Raw genomic sequence first — 10267 nt, 5'->3', positions numbered from 1 at the left:
AGAGAGAGGAGCTTTCCACTTAAAGACAATTTAGCTAATAGATCACATATGTTCATCTTTGTCTTCCTCTTGCCTTTTTCTGGTTTAAAATTTTATTACCCTGGGGCATTTGCACCAAACAGAATCTTCTTCATTGCTTAGGAATTAATCCACCCCTGCTGTTTATTCCTCATTTGAGTCATAATCCTCCATTTGTGACATCACAATTAGCCACTTGTGGTGATGATTATAATATCATGAACAAAGGATTATGACTGGGAGTTGGGAGCAAAACAGCAGGGGCACTAAGAGCTGGAAGAGGAAGTTCTTTTTTTCAAATGACCGTCCCCAAGACTCAAGAGTTGAAGGGTGGGAAAGAAGGGTAGCACGAAGAAACTAATTGGGAGAGATCCACCTTTGGACCAAAAGCTCTGTGAGAAATGAACCCATAGTTTTCACTTGGCAAATAAAAACAACATTTACCAGCTACATTTCCCTCACCAGCCCACTTTATTAAAACCTTTTTTACGTTGACTATTACAACAACCGCTATATGCCCATCACCTATGCTGGTGACTGTCAACATTTAGCAGTATCTGCTTTATAATTCTCTATGCATATAGTTTTTCCTCAACCATTTGAGTAGAGCTTATAGACATCATGTCCCTTCAACCCAGATACTTGAGTGAATTTCTTAAGACAAAGACATTCTCTTATATGATGATAGTACAACTATCAAATTCAGAGAATGTAGCATTGATATAATGGGATCTAGCTTACAGTTCATATCTGCATTTCACTAACTATCCGCAAAATTTATTTTATGCTATTTGTTTTCATTACTAGTTTACTTTTCAATAATCAAAAAAATGAAGCCAACACTGTTTTTTCAACTTTCCTACATGGTCAGCAGCATTACTAATCCAAAATTCAGGATCCTAAAAATTTTACTTCCACAGCAAGAAAAATCATAATGGCTACCATTTACCTGGTGCCGATATCAAACACTTTACATGAGTTATCTCATCTAAATCCCATAAAATCTCCATGGGGCATGAGTCTTTATAATCCAGATTTTATAGAGGAATGAAAAGCCGCCACCAGAGAATGAAGCATATATTGGGAAATATATCAAGGTGAAACAAACAGCCTAGTCCTCTCCCTATGACAATGTTTCATCTGAAAAGCTGAATTCAAGCTGGTCCTAGCAGGCAGTCTGACATGAATAGATTATGAAGATCCAGTCAACCGTCAGGACAAACTAAAAGCCGATCAATACCCCACTGTAAATGAAGGCTGCCATTAAGCATGCAGATTGCAGGGTCAAGGCTGATTGTAATGTTTCAGCATTTGATCATTACAGAATATTCCGATACATGTCTTGCCCTCTGAGCAAGTTTTATGGTTGGGTATGCAGTGGGCAGCTTCTGTGGCATTATTAACTGCCTATTTAACAGATCCAGGAATGCCATTTATTCTAACTAAACACAGAGTGAAGGTTTTAAAAGCAAGAAAAGAAGATTTTCACAAGCTAAAAGCTTTTAGGACAGGATGGACCTTAAATCGCCTGTTTCACAGAGACAGAAATGGCTCCAGGGAAGCTTGAACACTGTTACTTTTTTTTTTTAGGAGAACATAAAGATATAAGATTAACTCAACCTGACTCAAAACCCAAGCTGTCATCTAAAGTGGCTATGGAAAGGAACAAAACTTCACAACCTAAAAGCCACAGCCACATTTGAAAATAATGATTTCTATACAGCTCTTGTTTCCCACATACTAAACACATCCCACAGTGCGCACAGCATGTGCCATGTTCAGACTCCCATTGGCCAGCAAGATATCCTGCAGGCACCAAATACCAACTAGGTGCCAATAATTATTCTACTGCATGCTGCCATTCTCCCATATTCCTCACCCCACGGCACCCTGTCCCACAACCTGATGATTACAAACATTTCTAGGAAAAGTTTGTTCACCAATGTATTCCCACAGCCTCTACCATCTGGGTTTTCCGTGTCCTCATTTTTTCCCCTTAATCTCTCTCTCTCTCTCTTTTTTTTTTTTTTTTAAGGAAAGAATGGAGAACTTCATCCAAAAGCAGCCAATGGTCACCCACATATTTTGCCATTTCCTCCCACTACAGTGTTTTTCATAACACTAACTGCTAACATGTTAACATTATAATATTCACCTAACAAAATCCAAATTTCCGGTCTCTCTTGAAATTTAGTTTGGGCAAGAGCGGGTGCACATCACGCAACCTGCCGGTGGAGCTAAGTACCTGCTGACAAGACCCCTCCCATTCACACCTCCACCCACCCTGCTTCCCATTGACCCCTCATGCCTGTGGAGACCTCATAATTCACTTTATAAACCGGGACACTTTTGAGAGTGAAAGGGGCACTATTAATAATGACACTAGAACAAGCTGGCATTAACTGGGCATATGGCCACCCAACCTGGGTTATCCTGTTGGCTCTGGCTTCGAATTCCTGCATCGAGTGTATCTTTGTTCTTTTCTGGCCAAAATACTTTCGTTTCCTGTGCTCATCAGTTTTGCTTTGGGATCAAGAGGATAGACAGTTTTCATGTCTAATTAGTAAATTGCTTAAGGGGACAATCAAAATAGAGAAAGAAAATGTTCCAGAAGCAGGGCAGCTGAAGAAAAGTGGGACAAACTGAAGGGGGCAAGTGTCACGGATTTTACTTCTCCTTGTGATCACCCTTCACTTCCCACACAATTCCATTAAACCCTGTGAACCTCTGACCAGCTGAGGTCCTAACCCTGGGATCTAACAAGGAGACCTTAAGACAATATTGTTAAGGTTCTGCATATACTGACCAGGCTCACTGTATGACTTAAAAGCCGATGAGGGAGCTAAATCTCTGGTACCTTTTAAGGACAAGCAATACAAAGTCCTCTGAAACCAAGCAACTACTCAAGAACCAAGCATGCATATTCTTTCCTCCTGATGTGCTATCAAGATCTCCTTTTGAAATGAACCCAACACACAGTTGGGCTCCTTGCCAAATGTGGCAGCCATTAGTCTGAAAACAGTTTGAAATGCTCAAGCTTTGGAGTCATATAATCAAAATCAATTAATGTACCATTTGGGAGTTTGTATGTACATCCATCCCTGAGGCAGCAAGCTTTTCAAGCTATCTGATGTGACTGTGGCACAGCCTTCCTGTGTTCTATTCGTTTCTCAATCACATCAGACTGGTGTCGCTCCATAAATATTCTCTCCCTCTCCTAGTCAAATATACTTCACTGAGGAATGACTGTCCTCACTTAAGGAAAAAAAGTCATTACTCCAGAAAAGCCTTCAAGAAAGAGAAAGGAAAGGGGAAAAAAACTGTATCTAATACATCAGGGGTCCCCAAGCCTCAAGCCACAGACCAGTTATTGCCCGTGGCCAGTTAAAAACCAGGCTGCACAGCAGGAGGTGAGCAGCAGGTGGGTGAGCAGAGCTCTGTTTCCTCTCAGATCAGTGGCGGCATTAGATTCTCATAGGAGCTTACCCTATTGTAAACTGCACATGCGAGGGATCCACGTTATGCACTCCTTATGAGAAACTAATGTCTGATATCTCCCCTCCCCCATCGTCCATGGAAAAATTGTGTTCCAGGAAACTGGTCCCTGGTGCCGAAAAGGTTGGGGACCATTGTAATACATAGATCTTTAATGAGGGGTGAGTATTGGGAGGCATCCCAAAACAGGGATGAGGGGTGCCACCTGAAAGAGTCTACTGAGCATTATAATGGGCATTTACTTTTGGAGAACAAAAACAAAGTTTTGAGTCAAACAACCAATGGAAAGTGAATATATTTGGGGTTATTTTTGTAGTTATCAAAATGGGACATGGTTATGACAGGATTATGAAGTAGTTCAGGTAATCTTTCTCTAGAAACATGGGATGCCAAGCTGAGAAGCCAGGACAGAAAATTCACTTTGGGCCCTCAGTAGGTGAACTTTTTGCCAGGAAGGTGGTCATCTTGTCTGGGGATGCTCCCAGCTGGAGAGATCAAAGATGCAAAGCCAAGGAAAATGCTACAATGGATTGTACTTCTTTCAAAATAAGAGGCAGATAAGGGGAAATGGCATCAGGTTACCCCTGCCACTTCCAACTCCACCAGACTCCTTCTAATTCTTGCTTCACCCACTGTGTATTCAAAGACCTCTGTCTGTATAGACTATTAGACTACGTAGACATCTTAAAACACATGTTGACTCTTTCCGGGATAAAACAGGAATCTCTATCCCTTCCTTCATTTTTTTAAAAGCCTATCAGGCTACCCTTTCAAGTATCTGGAGTCCTTTCCTCAGCTGCTGGTTTTCAAATGTCTTTTAAAATGACAGTCATTTTCCCTTCATCATCTGTCTTTCTTTGGCTTGGGGGAGGGCAGTCACATGCATGCCTTTGGTTTGCTGATGAGACTGGAAGCTACTCAAGTTGAGCCTCATATCCCAGCCACAGTCCCTTACTTAGCAGTTGGACTGTACTGTTTGTCTAATGATGATAAATCATCCTAATCTACTCAACATCTAGACTCTCTGTTCAAGCTCTGCACACAGCATGTTGTGTTTCCAAATGTGGTATTTGTACCTCTGGGTATTGAATTTCCCAAACAGCTTTCATAAATTTTAATTCATGAGGAAAGGCAGTATACAAGCTACCTTTTGAAATTCTATAGGTTACTTCCCTTCCCATCCCATCCCACAGTCCAGCACAGTTTATATCTAACTTATGGTCCAGTTGTTCCACATCTAAAAGGGCTGCTGACTTTCAGAAATTGCTAATTTAAGAAATATATTGACTGGGTATGGTGATTTATGTATATAATCCCAGCATTTTGGGAGACTGAGGCAGGAGGATTGCTTGAGCCCACGAATTCGAGACCAGTGAGATCTCGGCTGTACAAAAAAATCAAAAAACGAGCAAGGACTGGTGGACACACCTGTAGTCCCAGCTACTCAGGTGGCTGAGGCGAAAGATCACCTGAGCCCAGGAGGTCAAGGCTGTAGTGAGCTGTGATCATGCCACTAAGCTCCAGCCTGGGTAAGAGTGGAATGCCAACTCAATCAATCAGTGAAATATATCAAATAATCAAGCCATTCTACCACCCTGGACCCTATGCATTTGAAAAGTGTTTTCTTTCTAACCAAACTATAAAGGATATAACGTGAAAAGGTGGCAAAATTTAGCTACTGAGGCACAGATAGAAAATAAACTTTTAGAAATATAATCAATGGGCAGATTTTAATCATGGGCCTATATCTATGGCTTTCATTTGCATACACTATAATTAAGTAAATATGCATCAACCAAAAACATATCACTGATTTATTAGGATCTTAATCCAAGTCACTAAATTGGTTGACTACAGTATCCAAAAATCTGTATCTAGTTGTGTGACCTTAGCTGAACAAGTTAGTTTAGTGCCATTTCCTCACTTGTAAAATAAGAATAATAGAGATTGCTTCCAGAGGCTGTTTTAAAGATTCAGTTGGATAAGGTATGTGTCAGGTATTACACAGCACATGTCCCATACTAAACACACACTGATTAGTAATGTATTCTTCTTACCCAAACTAAATCAAGGCTCAAAGAACAGATAATCCTCACGCAATCTATGTAACTCAATCTATGCAACTAAGGAAGCTGATAAGAAAGAAATTGTTGATCCATGTTCAAACAGTTACCCAATCCCTATTCTTCCTGGTCCCCTTACCCCCTAACCAGGGGAAGGCGTAGAATAGCTCTCAGGTGAAAAATGGAAATTAGTGGCTTGTGGTAAATAAAAATACAAAGATAGCAGACTATGCATGAACTATACATTCTCCATTTTCCAAGAGATGTCTGTCTCCAGAGAGTCAGATGCAACTTACAGTATTAGTTTTGGTTTTTTTGGTTTTTTTTTTTTTGAGTTGGCGTCTCACTCAGTCACCCAGACTGGAGTGCAGTGGCCGCTCTGGTTCCCGCAGCCTCGACCTGCTGGGCTCTGGTGATCCTTCTGCCTCAGCCTTCCAAGTAGCTGGAACTTCAGGCGCGCACTACCACGTCCAGTTAATTTTTTGATTTATTGTAGAGATGAGATCTCGCCAAGTTGCCCAGGCGGGTCTTGAACCTGCAGGCTCAGGCAATCCACTCACTTCAGCCTCCAAAAGCACGGGATTACAGGCTGAGCCACTGAGCCCGGCTATAATATTAGTTAAAATGTGTCAAGGCACCGAGATATCTGGCAATGAAAAATATTTGATGGGCTAAATTAAGTGTGTGTCCAAGTATGTGTGTGTGAAACTACAAGATTCGCCTGAATTACAATGAAGTATTCAGAAAATTTATTAATTTTATAAACTTTAACAACTTCTCTAAATAACCCAAAGTATTTTTGGTTATTGTTTAGTTAACTAGGCAAAATACTTGCCAATTTCTTTAGTTGTCACAGTCCAGATTCTTTGTTGGGTAATGAAAATAATTTTAACATACAAATTTTTTGTTAGTAAATGACAAAATAAATTTTCATCCATTTGCAAGAACAGTCTAAAAAACTAAGTAGTATCTCACAAATAGGCATTGATTAAATTATGGTCCACACTACAATGGAATGACACGTGGCCCTAAGAATAACATCAATGTAAAAGTGTATGACTGATGGACACACTAATAACATTTTTTATATGAGAAATTCAAAATGTACGTAAAACCAACTGAGTGTAGTATACCCTCACATCATTACCCAGTTGCAAGAATTATTCTAAATTTAAGGCCTAAGCTTGTTTCAGCTGAAACACTAGCCACAACCTTGTCCCTCTCTCCCTGACTATTTGGAAGCCATTACCAAATATCATATAAATTACAATATTTTATTAACTGGGAAAAAAAGACATGATTGCCTATAAAGTATAAACCTGGTTTTAAAACCTAGACAAAACCCCATCCATACTAGGTAAAAGTAGTGACACCCGTGGGTGATAAGAATTCAAGGCTCAGTTTCTGACTGATGTGTTTTTAATCATCTTTTTTCTACAATGAGCCAGCTATTACTTGCATTATAAAGATAAATTAAACTCAAACTTACCGTGTCCTTAAGAATGTTTTAGTACTATAAATAAAACAATCTCAATCATCACTTCCGCTAATAATATCCAAATCTACTGCTACATATTATTTTTCTATATTTTCCGAAACCTTACCACTCTAGCCTAACTCTCCCCGCAACCTTCAAAAAAATTATCCAAGGTATTATCAAGGGAGAAAAATTATACACACAGAGAGATACAGAACTATAGTGTATATAAAGGACATTGCTAGCTATACATCACATGCCAGTTTTTACTAGAAAAGAAATTGTTATTCAAAAAATGTTAAGAGTTGATGCAAATTTATAGGGCAACCGCACTGAGTGACAGACATCTGTGGTAGGGTAATACTAGGCTGTTTCTTGCTTTGTTGATTCAACAATCAGCACTGAATGTCTCCTGTTCTAATTTATTTTAACTTCTGCTTAATTAAATGCATAAAAGAACTAATGTGTTGGATTTGGGGATTTAAAATGACTTTCACCCAGCTGTTTTTAAATGCACTAGGAAATTTCTTGAATATAACTGTTCTTTTAGAGGCAAAAAAGCAGACTGTAACCATGACATTCACACAGAGGGGAATTATCACCTAGTGACACTGGCTGACAACTTGTAAACAGTAATTCCCACCCAGAATCTGAAAGACATTCCAGGGCTCTCCCAACTACCTCATGAAGAGATATAAAAGTGGCAATAAGAAAGGTCAAAATAAAAAAAATTTTTTTTTTTTAAGTTGGAGTCTCACTCTGTCTCCCAGACTGAAGTGCAGTGGCACGCTCCCAGCCACCGCAGTCTTGACCTGCTGGGCTCAGGCGATCCTTCCGCCTCAGCCTTCCAAGTAGCTGGAACTACAGGCATGCACCACCACACCCAGCTAATTTTTTTAATTTATTTTAGAGACAAGGTCCCACCAAGTTACCCAGACCAGTCTCAAACTCCTTGGTTCAAGCAATCCTCTCACCTTGACCTCTCAAAGTGCTGGGATTACAGGTTTGAGCCACTGCGCCCAGCCCAATAAAATTTTTAACTCATGTTCAGTCAATTCAACAAGCAGGTACTCAGTAAATATGTGCTAAACCAAACAGAATCCTACAGTACATAAATCTAACTTTTTGGAAAACTCTTCCTACCCTCCACCCCCCTTTTAATGCAGTATTTATGGAGGCTCATCATGGCTTTAAATACAGTAGGTAGGCCGGGTGCGGTGGCTCACACCTATAGAGAACATTGCTGGCTGGCTATACATCACATGCCAGTGGCATGATCATGGCTCACCGCAGCCTTGACCTCCTGCACTCAGGCAATCCTTCCGCCTCAGCCTCCTAAGTAGCTGGGACCATGGGCGCATGCCACCATACCTGGCTAATTTTTCTGATTTTTAAATAGAGATGAGGTCTTGCTACATTGCCTAGGCTGGTCTTGAACTCCTTGGCTCAAGCAATCCCCAGCCTTGGCCTCCCTAAGTGCTGGGATTAAAGGAATAAGCCACCAAGTCTGGCAAATTCTATATTTTAAAAGAACATGTTAGGGATATATTTTCTACTCTGTTTGATATTTAATGCCAAGACTGTACTCAGTACTAGCAGGGAATTACACTATCTAAGCTATATCATCCCCATTTTGCAGATTGAGAAATAACTCTGTAAGCGCCCAACCTTGTAAAGTCTTAAGCTGGTGTTTTATCCCATGGGAACAAACAGGCTCTTCGTTATTGACTAAAAAACTCTAACCCAGAGTTTTAGAAAGAACCTCCAACAAGCTGCTACTCTACAGAAATGTCTCTTTCAGAAAGCACAGAGACATGGTTCATATGCAGGGATAACTTTTGTTTTACATGCAGGGACAACTTATAACTTTTAAGAATCCATATATAAGGGACTCTAAGAAACAGTTTTCTCCACAATGCATTTACAACACTGTGTTGGGAGAAATCCTAAGACCTCAAACACAATTAAGCCACATGGAAAAGTCTTTTCCCACAGACACCTAAGTTGTTGTCCCCCCACTCCCCATCTGTATCTCCTGGACTCCATGGCAGCCTGGAGAAGGGCTCTATCATGTTCTCAAATTGAATCATGTTCTCAGCTGAAGCCAATTTAAGCATTGCTGTACCCAGCCTGATTGTTCCAGTTTCGCAACATCTCCCCCTCCCCCAGTCAAGGCAAACCTCCAAGGAGCTGAGACTTCAATGGCCACAACACAAACAAAAAATGCCAACGAAGGGCTCTTTTCTGTTATTTCCCTTAATTGTATCCCAAAGAACTGAGCAATAATTTTCAAATGACAGAACAAACTCAACCATGACAAATTCCCCCATGTTGTGAAAACTTGCACTGAGTCTAATGCTTATAACCGAGGCTCAGGAAAAGGCAATGGGGCTGAAAGTGATTTTAAACACTCTGCCTCCCATAGCTAGTCCCCTTCTGGAAGGTTTCTATTTCATGTCAAAGAGGTTAATGAGTTAGTGGGTCTGCTCTAGGTCTAGCTTTGGAGTATAACCATATGGAAAGCAGAGATAAGCGAGTAAAAGATGTGGCGCTGATCAATATGGGGGCAGATAATACCATTTTGAAAACAGATTACAAGTCCGCCATACACTTTAACATAATTTAAACAAATATCACAAAATGAATTCCTACCAGGCAAGGTGCTCTTAAGAATAACTCAGGTATGTCTGGAAGCCACAATGACATTTTAAGACCTCTGGGAACTACTTAATTCTTAGACATCCTTAGATGACATCTTGCTGGCCTGAAAGAATTAGCAAATTTGCAAAAAGAACTGGATTTCAGGATAAGTCAAACCCCTTCTGGGTCTTCTGAAGTTTTTGAACATAAGCCACTGACTACAGACTGAGTCCCAGTGCAATTCAATCAGTTCTAATTCAGCTCAAGAAAAGCTAACACTTAGCATTTACTGCCTACCACGCCTAGTGCTGAGCTTTTTAACATCTTCCCAAGAGGTGATATACGAGGGAGGATTTTTCTCCATCACGGAGAAAAGGAGACTAATGTTCAAAGGGGCTGAACATTTGTCCAAAGTCAAACAGCCAATAAGCCAGGATATGGACAGAAGTTCAGGTCTGCCAGACACCAGAAATAAATTCAACCACCCTATCAAGCTATCTCGTCCACAAAAAGAGCACCCCCATATAAATGCACTCACTGATCTCCACCTGCATTCGAAGACAGTGCACGTTCT

At 40.4% G+C, this 10267-nt stretch overlaps 1 protein-coding gene across 1 annotated transcript in view; it reads right to left on the bottom strand.

Annotated features, from left to right (window-relative positions):
- Positions 1–10267, bottom strand: part of LOC103264935 (receptor-type tyrosine-protein phosphatase gamma-like) — a 713831-nt gene that overhangs the window by 593321 nt on the left and 110243 nt on the right.

This window comes from Carlito syrichta, unplaced genomic scaffold (assembly GCF_000164805.1).
Source record: "Carlito syrichta isolate Samal-C Ts95f unplaced genomic scaffold, Tarsius_syrichta-2.0.1 Scaffold305773, whole genome shotgun sequence".
NCBI lineage: Eukaryota > Metazoa > Chordata > Mammalia > Primates > Tarsiidae > Carlito > Carlito syrichta.
Note: the sequence above shows the minus strand (reverse complement) of the source record. Positions and strands in the feature narration are given on the sequence as shown.